We start from the raw sequence: 17942 nt of genomic DNA on the forward strand, positions 1-17942 counted from the left end.
TACAAACGGGTGTGTTTACATTAACTGTCTTTTATATTTCCATCTGCACAGAAAATGTAACATATCCAGTGTGTACAAATAATAAAAACAGATGATGCCAGGCCCAGTTCAGGGAGGGGAGGGGCAGCGTGCAGTGAAAGTGAAACTTAAGACGCTTTACTAATTCCTCTATTGCTGCATGTCCACTACGTTGAACCAGTTCGACTGTGCCCATCTCTCGTTGTTGTGCACCTCATTTCCTTTCCCCTACCTTCGGAAACTTGTATTTGAGGGGGTACGACGTTTGTTGCCCGCACCGGAACTGGAACTGGGCCCAGCGTTCACTCTGCCGCTACATTCACTAGCGCTGCCAAGTAGCGAATCAAATACATGACATTCCTGTAAATGAATCACATGCTGTGGACAAATGCTTGAACATATTAGAGGGATTCCACCCTTTTGAAGAAATGGAAGCTTTGACAGTGTTCCAGTGGACCTGGTGTCGTCTGTTTAGACAGTTTCTGCCTCAACACCATGTTGTCTACGTTCTGACCAAAACAAAGCAGCGTACACGTGACGTCATCGTGCATGCGCAACGAAGGTGGAATCGATAAGCAGAATCGTTAAGCAGGCACGCAAACGATTCCAAGGAATCGAGCTACTGGGATCCGGTTCTCAAAAAGAGCCGGTTCTCGATTCCCATCCCTACTTACAACTATGACATTAAAGTTACTTTTTGTTTTTTAGAACAATCAAATTTTAGTAACAAAGATGAACATTTTAACAATATCAGTGGCTGCAATGAGCCCGTTTCCATTGCACATCTCAGAACATTAAAGTGCAAACTGCATAAACTGTGCAAAAACCAAAACATTGCAGTTTTCTTTTCCAGTCAAATCCTTCTCCATTCTCCAAACCTAAACTCTATGGCTGTTTCTCAATACCAAGAACGCAGAGGACGGTCTTGGTCAGAACAGTCTCAGAGAACATCCTTCCTAAGAACGTAAGTCTATCTGTAACTGGAACAGCTGATACTTGTAAACTTTCCTCCCTGTCTCTGCTGTATTTACACCATCTGCTCCCTAACGTATTTCCCTCAAATCACCACAATGTCACTTGATTTGATTTCAAAACATTTCTACTAGTATTTACATGTCACTTATACATTTTGTAAATTTTTCAATACTGTAAAACATACATTTCGTCGGTTCAGCCAGGCACAGCAGTCTGGGTCCCGGTTGAGCTGGTGGGCTCATGGCCAGACCGGTACAAACTGCATCTTGGGAATTATTTCCCAGCCAAGTCTACACGAGTCACCGACCAGTGCATCCTTGGTTTAAGCTAGCTGACAAGAACAACATCCAGGTATTCCATGCGTTCTTGGTTTCCGCGAACTTGCAAATGGAACAGTACTAGGGCCACAACTGATGACGTTTCACAAGATCGGAAGAACAGACAAGAATGCGTATTGAGAAACGGCCTTTGTCTAGTCTAGTAACAGATCACCATGACAGTACATTTGTTTGTTATACGTCCCTAAAATGAGTCCAGGGTGCTCCAACACTAAAACATTAGTTCCACCTGCTACATGTTCTAATCTGAAGGAAAACAAACAAAACAAAAAAAAAAACATCCATGAGTGAGCCCATGCCCCTCCTGGCTAACCTTCACACACCCCTAGGGGGCCCGCCCCACAGTTTGAGAAACACTGGTCTAAAAGGACTTTGGTGCATGCAGCTATTACAGGGCAAACCAAGAAACATGTATTAGAGGTTCCTTTTGCTACTGAGAATGCTGGAATGCTGTTGTAAGAAATGCGGGGTTAGATTATTTATGAATGAATATGAGATTTAGAGAGTTTTAGCTGCCAAATAAATATACTTTTTTCCACACTTCAAAGATCATTGCATTTGACGTCCACAATACATCACTGCTTTAGTAACAACATTACAATTCTTGGATAATTCTCGCTGTAAAATTTTTTGCTTGACTCTTTGATTTTTATGATACGTATGTAAAAGAATAACCCGAGTCGTACTGCTCTAGCTCTACTTGGTTGCCACAAAAACACAGAAGATAACGAAAGAGAATGTATAAATTGCAGAAAAGGCTGACATTAGATGGTGTGTTATTGCTCATGTATGGTTTACTTAATATTTGACATTTAACAACTGGTTAACATTAGATCACTTACATCTCAGTAAACCCACAGATAACAGATGTCTTTTCAGTGGCTTATCACGTTTGTGTGTGGCTAAATGCTCCGATGAGAAGATAACAAACACCCAAAGCGTGCATAAATGAGTGATTCAGGAAAAAAAAAAAAAAAAACAAAGACAGCAGATGCTTATTGTCAGTAATAATATGAAAGAAATATTCAACAGCTCAGATCGTCTTCTAAGTCGTTGGGGACATACCACAAGATGGGTCTATGGAGCATCTCACATGTCACAGCGCAGGAGTTTCTACCTTAAAGGCGTTTATGTTTTCATATTCCCCCTCTCTTTAAATCCTCATGCTTGGTCTCACATTTTCTTATTTTCTTAAGAGTTTTTAAACAAAAAAAGCAACAATTTTGAGGTATTAAAGGGGTCATATTTTGCTAAACCCACTTTTATTAGTCTTTGGTTCATTTATTCGTGTATTTGGACCCTAATAGTTCGTAAAGTTTGAATTTGAACCCTCCATGTGCTGCAAAGCTATCTTTATATTCATTTTGGCAAAAATCGAGTGGATTTCTACAACTTGTTTTAATTCCTTCTTAATTTGATGCATCTATAACTATTTATGTCATGACATTTGCATATATAAGGTCAAAACTTCTGACAAACATTTCTCCAAATACGACATAATTGTTTGTCAGCAGCGGTTGTAGTAAAAACTGAAAATATGTCCAAATTTGGAGAAAATTACCTAAAATTTTCAGTTGTTGGTTGAACGGGAAAGAGCAGCACAGCCAACAACCTGGAGGGGGTGGGGCGTGAAGTGGCTCATGTGCATTTAAAGGGCCAGCGCTCAAAATGACCTTTCTGGTGTCATTACTCAGAAATGGGGTTGAATTGAATTGAAAAATCTTTAATTTCCCCGAAGGGCAATTTGATTTGAACCAGAAGTGTACATATCTCACATATCACCAAAACAATCAATCTCACATAGTACCATAAATACAATAAATACAGTAAATAAATAAGTAAATAAACACATCATCATAGTTAAGGGTCCATTGTTCCCAACAAGCTCGTCTACAGGCTATTTTAAAACTTAACAGCTGATTGGACGAATGATTTGAGATATCTGTTTGATTTGGCTCTGCAGAGGACATGGACCTGTGGAGTTGAATTAATGAAGAATTCGGACCCAAGCATAGCATTTACAGTTTATGTACAGGGTGGGGAAGCAAAATTTACAATGAACATTTAGTTGTTTTTTTCTCAGCAGGCACTACGTCAATTGTTTTGAAACCAAACATATACTGATGTCATAATCATACCTAACACTATTATCCATACCTTTTCAGAAACTTTTGCCCATATGAGTAATCAGGAAAGCAAACGTCAAAGAGTGTGTGATTTGCTGAATGCACTCGTCACACCAAAGGAGATTTCAAAAATAGTTGGAGTGTCCATAAAGACTGTTTATAATGGAAAGAAGAGAATGACTATGAGCAAAACTATTACCAGAAAGTCTGGAAGATACTATTAAAGAAGAATGGGAGAAGTTGTCACCCGAATATTTGAGGAACACTTGCGCAAGTTTCAGGAAGCGTGTGAAGGCAGTTATTGAGAAAGAAGGAGGACACATAGAATAAAAACATTTTCTATTATGTACATTTTCTTGTGGCAAATAAATTCTCATGACTTTCAATAAACTAATTGGTCATACACTGTCCTTCAATCCCTGCCTCAAAATATTGTAAATTTTGCTTCCCCACCCTGTAGACCACAGGGAAATGTTTTAAAATGTATAATTCCGTTGAAAAAAAAAAAAAAAGCAAAATATCACTCCTTTAAGGAATATGTCTGTATTCACAAACAGCACCGATGTGCCTTTGATTGGGGGGGTTAGTTCTGTAGGTAAAACTAAGACACACATCCTAAACACATGGTCTACAAACACATGTGCTATACACTTCAGTACACCCACATGTATTTGCTGGAAACCACAAAGGGTTCCTCAGTGCTTCCTCTTTTTTTCAGTGTGTTACATTATGTCATTACCTTTCCAATTTGTGCACCGTTCTCTTTCAATTACACTGGCTTGACATTTTTCTTGATCTTGTTTAAACTGGGCTCTGCAGCATTTACATATACACAACAGAAGGATGGAAGAAGGCACACTGCAGATAAGTCGCCATCAGTCACCTCTAACGTTTGGACGATATAACAAATAAACTGGTATCACCCTTTTAATTTCTCTTACCAAATGACTTTTTCATCCAGCACAATAATGTAGCAGAGCTGAAACTCAGACGTAACGCTTCAATAGGCACCAAGTTATATTGTTTTTCTGCTACAAGTGCAAAAGAGAGCTGTGCAGAGTGTACTGAGAGGAGACCCCAATTAACTATGTGTACCGTTCTTAATAATAGTTATGACCTTATAACACAACAATTAATTAACCACAACTTACTCTCTTTGCAGTTGTAGAAACATAGTAAGGGCTCATCTATGCTGTGCGTCAGTGTTTCTCAACAGGAGCGGTACCGCCCCCCAGGGGACATTGGGACACTGTCGGGGGGTGTTTGGAACAAAAAAGTTGAGAAGGGGGCGCTGAGACCGAAGGGGGGGGGGGTGGGGGGGGGGGGGGGGGGGGGGGGGGGGGGGGGGGTTAGTCTGTATAAAAGGAATGGGAAGATTATCTGATATGCATCGATACGCCGACATGCGCATGCACGATTCGAGTGCACCAGTAGAGAAGCTGCAAGTGAATGAAAAGTTTGGAATGATATCATGATGCATTGGTTATTGAATGTTTGTATCGATTAAATTTGATCTGTTCAATATAATACTTTTTTACTAGCATTTAAAAGTATTACTATTTATTTGGGTAAAGTTCTTCTTTCCTTCAGATCCACGTTAACGCGCGCCGCGGATTCGCAGATGTGTACATTGTCCACTGACAGTCTGAGCTCCGTGGATGAACTGTGGCACAAGTTCTACTGTAACATCTGTATCTGTATCTGACAGACTTTGAAGGGAGGTGACGATATGTGGTTTCTGAACATGTATTTCTTACTGTATCAGCTGTACTGAATACTGCCATACATACTGGAGATACTTCCTTAAACAGTGTCATACATATCTAACTGCGCATCCCAGAATAACTGGCACAGGTGTCTCTTAAAGTGACAGAGCCTTTTTTCTGTTTTACCTACATTACAAATACATTCCATTACAAATTGATTTGGGAAGGGAGCAAGAAGTTGAGTGTTAGAAACATGCAGAGAAACGACTTTGGAAACAAAGTCTGAACTTTTTCACCTGACTGAATGAGAGGCACGGGTTCTGAAATTGAACTAAAGCCACTTTGTAAAAAGTCATGGTCTTATTTGATAAATAAATAATCAAGTTCATTGAATTGCATTGCTTTTTTTTTTTTTTTTTTTTTTAACCAGAATGAATGTGTTCAATCAGAATGTGCTTAATTGCTCTGTATCGTGATTTGGGTGTGAATCATATCGCATCACGAGATGCCACACACATATCTTTAATATATCGGATCGGAGATGCTGTATCAAGATGCGTATTGTATCGGCCTTACAACTAAGATTCCCAACCCTAATGTATAAGTATCAGTATCAAGCGGTATGTTATCTCAATGGTGAATTTCTGTCAAATTTGCCATTGCCCCCCCCCAGGGGGTACGAAAAGGGGCATTTGTTCAAAAAAGTTGAAAACACTGCTCTATATTAAAGACACATACATATATGGATAGAGCGTTCTGTCTGTCCTCTGCCTACATTTCACACGTAATTCTGTCTGTATTCCAAGAGCTTGCAGCTGCGTACCTAGATGAGGAATACGGAGTAGTACCACTAGTACCACAGGGAACCATGGAGACACTGTTGAGATTTGAAGAGAAGAATTTCCATAAATAGAGGAATGTTTCAAAGAGCAACCGTGTGAGTTATGCTGCATTTCAGGCAACCCGTAACTCGTGTTTTTCCAACCTTCTACTGGTGAAAAGGCACAGGAATGGCAGTCAAACCAGTGACCTCCCACCTGTGAACTCGTACTAAATAATAATAATAATAATAATAATAATAATAATAATAATAATAACAATAATAATAATAATACATTGGTTTTATATAGTGCTTTTCTAAGTACTCAAAGACGCTTTACAATAAACAACCAAGGGACAAACACACATCGAACGGGTAAACAGATACGGAGTTAATACTAAATGGCAATCAAAGAACAAATACAGAGACAAATGCGGACAAAAGAAAACACACAAGAGAAGGTAGATGGTGGATGAGGTGGAACAGGCAGTCAGTTTTCGATTGATGATCTGAAGAGGTGGGATTTGAGTTGGCTTTTGAATGAAGTGAGTGTGGCGGAGTTCCGAATGTGAAGGGGTAGGGAGTTTCAGAGGGTTGGGGCGGCGATGGTAAAAGCTCTGTCACCCAGGGTACGGAACTTAGTCTTGGTGATGGGGGTGAGAAGGTTAGCATCCACGGAGCAGAGGCGGCTAGTAGGGGAGTGGTGGTGCAGTAAATCAGTCAGGTAAGAGGGGGCAAGGTTGTGTAGGGCTTTGTAAGTGATGAGGAGGATTGTGAAGTTAATGCGTTGTTGAACGGGGAGCCAGTGAAGTTGACGGAGGATGGGCATGATGTGATCTCTGGAGCGGGAGTGGGTGAGGAACTGGGCAGCTGAGTTCTGAACATACTGTAATTTTTGGAGGGCAATGGAAGGAAGGCCTTAAAGAATGCCGTTACAATAATCTAGTCTGGAAGTGATGAAAGTGTGGATGAGTGTTTCAGCAGCTGACAGGGAGAGGGTGGGGCGGAGGTGTGCAATGTTGTGAAGATGAAAGAAGGATGTTTCGGTGACATGATTGATGTGTGATTTGAAGGAGAGGGTGGGGTCCATGATGATGCCGAGGTTTCTGGCCAGGGGGGAGGGAGTGACTGAGTGACCATCGATGGAGAGTGAGAAGTTCTGGGAGGAGGTGAGAAGGGATTTTGGTCCAAAAATGATGATCTCAGTTTTATTGCTGTTGAGTTTGAGAAAGTTGTTGGTCATCCAGGTTTTTATGTCGGTGAGGCGGTTGGTAATGGTGCAGAGAATGGCAGGGGTGATGGCTTTAGTGGAGATGTACAACTGGGTGTCGTCAGCATAACAGTGAAAGTGAAGACCATGGTGACGGATGATGTGACCGAGCAGAAGCATGTACAAGATGAAGAGAAAGGGACCGAGCACAGAGCCTTGAGGGACACCGTGTGATACAGGGGTGGTGTGTGATTTGTGGTTGTTGATGGAGATGTAATGAGATCTGTCGGACACGTACGAGGTGAACCAGGAGAGGGCAGAGTCAATGATTAAGATGGAATGCAGATCGTACTACTGTAGATTGATGTACTCCCAGTTCCAAGCTCTGACATCATGTAGCAATAGCGGCCCCCATCGATGCAGTGTTTATGCACATTGTTTATTAAAACAAGGCATTGCTCTGATATTATTTATCTGCAAATGTTCTGCGTAATCAGCAGCTGCTCTACCATTAGCTAGTTTTCAGTCCATTGAGTGCAAGAATAAATGAATACCAAATCCAAATATACAGATAACATAAAAGGTAGAACAGCTTCTCTTGCCTTATGTCAAGGCTGTTGTTCTATAGAATGCTAAGTGAATTTGAGAGCTTCTGAGAAGTGACAAAGAAGAAAAAGGTGTAATATGGTGTTTTTCTATAAACAGCCTTCGAACAAATAAACTGGCCATATTCTGTCATTGACGGTGGTTGTGCAGACGATACGCGCTTAAGTGGTACATCAGTATGTGTTGTTCACCATCTAAACAGATGCAGATGAGGTCAAGATTCTGACCTACACACTTTTTCAAACTGTATCGTGTTGTCAGATCAAGTATGTATTCCATATGTGTATTCGAAGCCTTCATTATATACATGACTACACTAAAATGTTCTTCACGGCAGAGACATAAAATGACACGTGCTGATGTTAATTTGTTTTCTTTTCTCTTGCCTGTTGTGCCGGGGAAACAAAACAATCTTCATTATACAAAGCCTTACACAGAGCCTTACAGTCCTTCATAACACTGTCTTTGAATGCACATCTTCACAGAAGCAAAATGGACATTTATGAAATGACCTTTACTACAACACAATATTTCCATTGGTAAAAACACATTTTAAATGTCTGTAACTTGATACTGGGCCATACTGATGTTTGGGCTATATACAGGGTTCCTACAAGTTTCTACAAGTTAAATTTAAGACTCTTTTAAGACTAATTACTAAAGAATTTAAAGCCCATTTAACAGCCTATTTCCTAAAATTTCAGAAAACTCGTGTCAACCAAGTTAAGAATGGTCTTTTCTCCAACCAGGCATTATGAAATTTACATTTCCCCATGCTTACTTTTCACTTCTGTGATCATTTCTCACCAGAAGCTGCAAAGTTAACAAAAACTGATTCTTAATTTCAGTATACATTGTTGGGTGGGTGTTGGGTCTTTGCAGTTTGGACATTTAACAGATACATTTAAACACAATACAGCACCCAAGTTCATGGTAACATAACTTAATACCTACCATATCAAATTTAATATCTTTTAAATACTTCTTAAGGTATTAAACACAGATCTGTAAATGCAAGACTTTTAATACTTTAAGACCCTGCGGGAACCCTGCTTATAGCCCTTCATGACATTGTCTTTGAATGCACATCTTCACAAAAGCAAAATGCACATTTATGAAATTACTTTTACCAGTGTTGGGAAAAACGGTGATAAACATAGCGGCGATACTGATGCCGTTATTGTTTTCCACTAATGGGTAATCTAAATTACTATTTAAAACGTTACAACGCCGTTACCAGCAGTGAAATGTGGCACGTTACTTTGCACTGATATCAGCTGTTATCTGTCCTGGCTCGCTCAGCCGGGTACGAGAGGTGTGACGTTCGTGGACGAGTTGAGTCTTTTGAACGGCTCTTTTCAGTGAAGGATAAGAATTGATTCATTGCGAGCCATTCGTTTACGTGCCGTTCTTATATTTAAATTGCCCACACTGCCTTCATGCTTCACCTGTGTGTCCATGAGTCTGAGTTGTCCACGCTGCCTTCACCTGAACGACTAATGACATTTAGTGACATGAGTTTGAGTTGTCCGCAGCACAGCCCATGCACTTAAATGCAGCTATGTGCACAGCTAATTTACTGGAGGAGTTCTCAGTGAGTCTGACTAACTGGACTGAAGACATTTACAGCTAGATCAGGGAGGAGCGACTGAAAAAAGTGGAAATGTAGGATTAACTGGAGGAGCATGTTCGTCCTATAAATGCAGATATGAACTTATGTGGTGGAAAAGCCGGGCCCTGGTGGACCCCAGCCTTACCACAGTTATGGTCTGCAGTCCCTGTCTGCTGTTCTACTCTATGCAACTGGCCCGCTCAAAAGTCAGTTTCCTTTTACATATTTGAAGGTTTTTCAAAGAAGTAATGCAATAATTACTTTCCCTGGTAATTAATTACATGTACAAAGGAGTAATTTTGTTACTAATTCAATAACTTTTTTGGGGAAAGTAATTAGTAACTATAACTAATTACTTATTAAAAGTAATTTGCCCAACACTGACCTTCACTATAACACAGTATTTCCATTGGTAAGAACACATTTTAAATACCTGTAACTTGATGCTGGGCCATACTGATGTTCGGGCTACATATCGCTGCATCCCTAACCAGGGGATTGTTTCTGCACTCTCTCGATAAATCGTTAACCCCAACGCAATGCAAAATGTATTATCCTGTTTCAGGGCTAGTTGGTTAAAAGTCTGCGCTCGTTAAGAGCCGCGGTACAGGACTGATTTTAACCTGCGCAGGAGAATGAGGATACATTCTTGTAGCTTCATTTCACTCTATTTCTGTAAATTATTTCCTTTGATATATTATTTATATTTGAAAAAGAAGATTTTTAACAGAAGTCTGATAACATCTTTGTTGATAACAGATTTTGGCCCTGGACATTTTGCACTGACAAAAACAAATTTATTGTGTGAGGATTGATCCGCTGCCTGAATTTTAGTCTCCACATCGATGTATGATATAGATTACCTCAGGACATAGTACAACAGAGGACAGAGTGTGTGGCTTTGAGAGATGGGTGAATGAATGAGAGTGGTATGGAGGCAGAGCCGGTGACCCTGGGTGTGTGTGTGTGTGTGTGTGTGTGTGTGTGTGTGTGAGATGAAGTATGAGTGTGGTGAGTGAGTGGATGAGGGAACGGAGCAGAGTTCAGTTTTCTATACTTTTGTTTTTTGCTCGTCTTGTCCAGCATCCTAACAGCAGAATGGTAGTCTGGCTGCCTTTATATTCTACTGTCTTTATTATGAGTTTTGTTGAACCACATTTAGATTTTCTATACTTTCTTTTTCTCCTGTTGTTGGGCGGTTACGACCAACAGTAACTGTTTACAGTTCTGTTCATGAAGTCACCAGTGTGGAATAACTCAGGTCATCCTTAGATGTCCAGACAAACACGACGATATGTGTGAATATAATAATTCTTTATTCTAACCATAATGCTGAGAGATTTGTTAAATTTTGGGGGAGAGAAAAGTGTGTAATTTATTTCCTTTGGCATAAATACATATTTATTTATTCATGTATTTTCCATAAAAACCAAAGATTTTTTAACACAATTTGGATAATATCTTAGTGGCACATCTGGGGGGGGGGGGGGGGGTGTCAATGGGGTGAATCAAAATTATGAATGCTTCAAATCACATAAAACCGTATTGTGTTTTATCACACATTAATAAAATGAATACCAAATGAATACTTCTGGAACCAAAGCAAACAGTTGGCTTTAATAATAATAATAATAATAATAATAATGATAATAATAATAATAATAATGATAATAATAGATTGGATTTATATAGTGCTTTTCTAGACACCCAAAGTGCTTTATATTATTGACCCATTATTCATTCGCTCTCACATTCACACTCTTTAATAAGGTTGTCCTCAGTTATGGTGAATTCCATTGGAAACAGTGGGAGCGGAGGTGGTGTTCATTCATTCATTAATAGTTGCATTAACATTAATGAACAGAAGTTGCCCAGAAACAGATTTTTTGTTCGTTACACCATCATTAGCTCACTATTTGCATTAAAGGATGTGCTAAGGTTGCATTTGCTAGTTAACCCACAAACGAGCCGCAGCATCTTTAAATGTACCCTGACACCAATTCTTGCTGCTTGTACCCGTCAGTGGGCTCCTCATGCATGTGACTGTCTGAGGGGATCCTCCCACACCCTGCTACACAGTTAACCACAGTGACTCTGGTGACTGAAATGGGACTGGGTGCCCAGCCATGCATCACCAGAGTGGCTCTGTTACAAGGATATGACACTACAACTGACCCTCTAAGGTCAGATCTATTATGATGCTGGGTGTGGGTGGCAGGAAAGGGAAATAGAGAGGGTGACGGAGGGAAAAGACAGAGGAGTCCCTTAGAGAGACGTTTAGAGTTTGAGGAAGGAAGCCTGAGTGAAAGCAAAGATAATAACGGAGTGACATTGTAAGAGGATAGAGTATGGCCTATTAAAGTGTGACAGACTAATGGGAATAAAAAAAAAAAAGAAAAAAAACAACTGATAAAATTTGGAACACCATGACAAACATTATATTTGTACATTTTTGATCGCTTAGCAGTGAATTACCTGTCTTATTTTAGTGATTAATTAATTCAACAAAGACACGACTTGAAATTTTATTGGGCAACTCAACTATCAAAGTATACTGAGACTGATTTCTAAATTACCATAACAATTGAGCAATTGGAGTAATAATGTTTGCCATTCCTTGGAGGCTTCAATTACTATGCTGTATTTATTTTGTGTGATTGGAATGGGCTGAGCTCTTTCAAGATGAATTTGCTGAAAATGAGTTTTAATGCAGTGGGCCTCTGTGACCCCACAATGAATCTAAATTCCATTTAATCGAGAGGGGAGCCCTGGGAGTTTCCACAGGAGACAAATATATGCTCATCTCCAGAAGAGGCTTATTCATCATGATAATCATTTCGACGCTTCAGTTAATTTGACAACATTATTTGCATGTGCCGCCATTTTACACACCTGTTTGTCAGTGGGTCTAGGGAAAACAGAGGGAAAATAAGGCCTGTCGTGGTGTGATAAATACATCCTTCACCTGCTGCACAGAGCTACTTATCATTCATATGAATTTATAAAATATTGGCAAGCATACGACTCTGCATATGGAGAAGACTTGAAAACGGTACTGTATAATCCCTATCATTTTCTGTGAATTAAACTGTATATGACTAAAATGCAAACAGGCCTTCAAAGGAAATCTACAACTGCTATAACAGTGCTCAGTGATGTAAAGCTATAAATTAAAAGACACATACTATTTGTGAGAACTTAAGTTTTTTTTTTTTTTTTTTTAAACTGCTAACCCTTTTGGAAGAAAACAAAACATTTTGATACATGGCTGCCAAAAAAAATACTCAACTTTCACAAGAAACAACAAAGTTCTTTTTCAGAAAAGAACAAAGGTTTCTGTTCAAAAGATTTGTGGGTCAAGGTAAAAGAAAAAAAAGCCTGTTTCTTCTTTTATTGTGGTTATTCACAGAGCAGGTATGAACTGAAATTCAACAGGTCACTGCAGTCATTTACACTGACAGAAAAAACTACAACTGCTTCACTGTAAAAGACAATTACATAATTATAAGACGTCACTGTGTGCTTGTATTGTAGATATCAGGCTAATACTGAAGCTAACACACTAGTATGAAGTTCTATTTGATGTGCAGTACATTGTTTTAGATTATTTCAGGACTTGTGCTTTGGATTTTGTAAAGCACAATAGAAGAAAAACTGTATCCAGCTCTTTTGGACATGACGAAAGTGGGACTTTGTGGTTACATAGTATGTGGAACACAGGGTACAAACGACTATACAGGAGTATCAATCACAGCAGTCCACCACTTTAAGGATAACAACGAGCTACTAAGAAGCCAAGGAAGGCAAAGCAGATTTGTATAGCACAATTCATCCACAGGGCAATTCACAGTGCTTTACAAAAATGGCAATGGACAATGCACAACATACACTGACCTAAACAGTATCAGAGAAAGATGGTGTCAGGTTATAGCATGAGTGCTAATTTTACACCTGTAGACCCTGGACTCAATAATAATCAATAAAACATAAATAATAAGTGGTGCCAGGCACAACAAACCCCGCCCCTCACATGTATTGTATCTTATTTTGGCATCAATCCAACTGATGTCATCATGTCTATGCATGTGGTGATGTCAGCATATCATTTGCCTCTATATATGAGGCAAGTTTGAAGTAAATTGAAACAAAATTGATGTTTAATAGACATTTGAAATTTTGCCCATTATGAGTAAATGGGAGAAGAAGGGAGATTTTAAAAAAATTTAAACTTTGACCTACTTTTCCCAAAATATAATGACATCTATTCTGGGTCACTGGCAATCTATAAACTCAATTTGGTATGAATTCAACCAATAGTTTTGCTGCCAGTGTGTTAACCCTCCAGTATCAGGGTGCGCTTTTCAGGCACACTTTTCACTTTGTGTTAAAAAATGTCATTATTTTTCACAATTTAAATAAGGTTAGAATTCAAAAGTTGTTCATTTGTGCGTGATCTGTAAAATTCTGGCCACCAACTAAAATCTGCACATTGTAAACAAAAGAAAATTACAAGAGTAGCATCCATCTCCCAAGTGTGCCTAAAACGCATTATTTCTTCCATTATAACCACTGTTTTTGATCTTTAAGGCATTAAATCATAAATCCTGCTTTTACTGATATCCGGGCTTCATTTGAGAGGTGAGGGTCTAAATTAATTTATTAACACTGTTAATGTTGCTGTTAATCATTGGCATATGCCAGGCTGTAAAATCAAATAATATGTAATCCAATTTTTATGTAGTATTTTGAAAAAAACAAAAACATATTTTGTGTTTTTTGCATCAAAAAATGTAGTGACATCATGATGAAAAGAGATCGTTTAAAGGGTTAAAAAAATGTAAAATGAATGATTATTTGATATGTATGATTAGGGTGACCTTGATTTACAAAAATAATATCAAATTAGAGCAGAAAAATAAATCAATATATAATATTTAATAGTTTGATTTATAGGTGTGCATTTTACACACACTTGGTGACAGATGCTAGTATTTTTGAACATTTGACCTAGCGCTAAAAATAATAATGCAAATCAACCGATGTTGGAGTTAATCATTGACATATGCCAGGCTGCAAAAATCTAATAATATGTGATCCATTTTTTATGTAGTATATTGAAAAAAATATTTTTTTGTGTTTTTTGCATCCAAAAAAATGGTTTGTTTACAATACAAACACGGCATTTAAAGGGTTAAAAAATGTGACAATTATTGAGTATTTGGTATTTTTATTTACAGCTCAAGTTGATGAAATGGAAAAAAGTGTAAAAGAATTAAAACAAACTGTATGAAATTTTTTTTGACATTATTCCACAAGTGTGCCAAAATGGAGCACTTGGTGCTTAGTAAGGGCCTTGGTGGATGGGATACCAGAGGGTTAACAATCGAAAAAACAAACCAACAAACCAAAACAAAAACAATCCCCCTTGCCTCCCCTTTGGGGTGGGATAATAACCAAATAAAATAAAGTAAAAGAGAAGAGTGCAGATAGAACCCTTTCAGTTGCTCTATGCACAGTTGAACAGAGCCATTTTCAGCCTGGACTGAAACAAACATAAATCAAATCAAATTTTATTTATATAACGCCAAATCATAACAAAAGTTATCTGATGACACTTTACATATAGAGTTGATCAGAACCAGACTCTAAGCCAATTTACAGAACCCAACAGAATCCTCCAGGAGCAAAGACTTGTGACTAGTGACAGTGGTGAGGAAAAACTTCCCTTTAACAGGCAGAGTAGAGGCCTGTCTTATGTCACCAGGAAGACTGCTCCAGAGTTTAGCTGCATGGAACTAAAACACACCTTCACCCTGTTTAGTGATGACTATGGGCACCAGCAAAAGACCAGTCCTGAGGTTCACAGGGTCCCAGATGGTTCACATGGGACCAAGATGTCAGAGATGTACTTTGGTGCACGACCATGGACAGACTTACACACAAGCAGAGCTGCTTTAAAGGGGTTATATTTTGCTAAACCCACTTTTATTGGTCTTTGGTTCATTTGTGTATTTGGACCCTAATAGTTCGTAAAGTTGGCATTTGAACCCTCCAGGTGCTGCAAAGCTATCTTTATATTCATTACGGCAAAAATCAAGTGGATTTCTACAACCTATTTTAATATCTGCTTAATTTGTTACGTTTTATAACTAGCTACCGTACGTCACAACATTTGCATATAAGGTCAAGACTTCTGACGAACATTTCTCTGAGAACGACATAATTGCAGCGGTTGTAGTAAAAACTGAAAATATGTCCAAACTTCGAGCCGATTACCTAAAATGTTCAGTTGTTGGTTGTATTAACGAACACAAATGGCTGAACAAGACAGAAAGCACGATTAACAACCTGGAGGGGGTGGGGCATGAAGTGGCTCATTTGCATTTAAAGGGACAGCGCTCAAAACGACCTTTCTGGTGTCATTACTCAGAAATAGGGTTGAAGATGGACCTGTGGAGTTGAATTAATGAAGAATTCAGACCCAAGCAGAGCATTTACAGTTTATGTAGACCACAGGGACATGTTTAAAAATGTGTAATTCCATTTAAAAAGCAAAATATCACTCCTTTAAAGTCTATTCTCGGAGTGACGGGATCTCAGTGCGGAGACCTGAGCACAGGACTAATATGGTCGTACTTCCTGGTTATAGTCAGAACCCGAGCAGCAGTGTTCTAGATGTGCTGCAGTTTTCTTACAGCTCATTTAGAGTCCAGTGAGAAGGCTGTTACAAAAATCTAACCTGCTAGAGATAAGAAGAGGCTTAAATATCAAAAATGCACTTTTACCTTTTAGAAAGTAATTTAAATAATTTATCAATAGTTTTTCATGTCAAATCTATCTAATATAAGATATCAAAATTCCAAAGCAAAAATGTCAAATGTCACAAATGGTGACATTTAACTAATGCAAACAGGCACAGACTCATTTTTCTTAAATTTCTGGCATTGTTCACATTTTATAATGCAATGTCAAAGCAGAGGCAAAACAGTGACGTGAAGAAACATTTCCCCAGAATTGCTGTCTAAAAAAAAAAAAGATTAATCTGTAGGGGTGCTGGCCTCAAAGCAGACAGACTTTAATGTATGTCCACAAATACAAAGATATGTGCCCTCATTCTGTATTTTTATGCAGCTTGTGTTAGTTTAGAAGCTCCATATCCATGTAAGATTGATAAATATTCGAAATAATACATGTATATTTATCAACAAAGAAACATAAATCAGACACATCTATCTTGTGTGTGACAGATCTAAGAAAGCTTTGGCAGATGCACTTTATGTTAAGCACACATGAGCACACATCCAACCAGGGCAATTAAAGAGGAACGTTGTATTTGTGGGTGTCAGCTGTCAGCTGTGTTCTGCACCATGACAGAGAATTTACATTCAAATAGTTTTTCTAGTCAAGTGCAAACCCACACAATTATTTGAGCAGAAAATCAAATAGCATGAACATTTATACACCAAAGAAAGCCTCATTTTTTCCTGTCTCTATGTGCACAGAAGCCCAGTTTTAAGCATGCATTTTCTTAATGCGTCTGATTAAACCCTCCATAATAAATTAACTGTGGTCACATGTCACTCGAGCTCAGTGTTATTTTGCAAGACAGTCAATAGTTCCTTTTCCATTGACCCTCAAATTGCGCAAATATAACTTGTGCATAAAAATGTACCTAATGGAAAAACAGCAATTTCGCCAAAAGCCTCATTTTTCAATTAAAAGTTTTTTCGCTGGCAAGGGGTGGTTTTTCAGGCGTAGCGCAAATGGTATGTCACGCAAAACTGCAATGGAAAGACCTTTTTCGCAACTAGAGTCAGGTGAATTAAAAAACCGGATGTTGATGTACATTACAACAAGCGAAGAAGAAGAGACGTCATAGTATGTGTGGACACACCAGAAAACCAAATAATTTTTTTAAAATTTAGAATGAGATAGAGGGGTAATATATAATATTAATGAATATATCTGTAAATCAACACCATATTCATGTTCGTCGCCATGTTTATAGGATGACTTCACATTTCATCTCGCAATAATAAATAAATAAAATCATCACATTTGTGATTTAATGGAAAAATCCACATTGCGCACTAGTGTTTTTTCGACATTTAGTAAATGTCGGTAAAGTTTTGCGCAGATGTCCAATGGAAAAGTGACTAACGTTAGACAGGAATGGAAAAAGGGAAATATTTCAGAAAGCCTGAGGTAATGTATTCTACACAGACAGCATTAAAAATAGTTAATCATGACCAGAAAATATGGAGGTAGTTCTATCGCCTATTTACTGTGACCCTGAACAGCAGAATGCTTTTACTGAAGTCACCTCGAAAGACAGAAACAAGGGAGCTCAGACGCCCATCTCTGACGCCATCGTTCTCTTCAGTCACCGACCACAGGAATAGTATTTCTCTTTGGGCTTTCAATCTTGGAAACTTGACCTGAGCAACAACGAATTGTCTAGAAATAGAATTTCAACATCTCACATGCATAAAAAATAAATGAGGCCATCTCGACAAGACGTTCAGAAGGAC

General features: G+C 38.6%; 1 protein-coding gene across 2 annotated transcripts in view; it reads right to left on the reverse strand.

The window, feature by feature from the left end:
- The window catches only part of inpp4b (inositol polyphosphate-4-phosphatase type II B), a 306898-nt gene that overhangs the window by 269528 nt on the left and 19428 nt on the right, over window positions 1–17942 (reverse strand). The gene's annotated exons all lie outside the window — the stretch shown is intronic.

This window comes from Sphaeramia orbicularis, chromosome 1 (assembly GCF_902148855.1).
Source record: "Sphaeramia orbicularis chromosome 1, fSphaOr1.1, whole genome shotgun sequence".
In the NCBI taxonomy this organism is placed as follows: Eukaryota; Metazoa; Chordata; class Actinopteri; order Kurtiformes; family Apogonidae; genus Sphaeramia; species Sphaeramia orbicularis.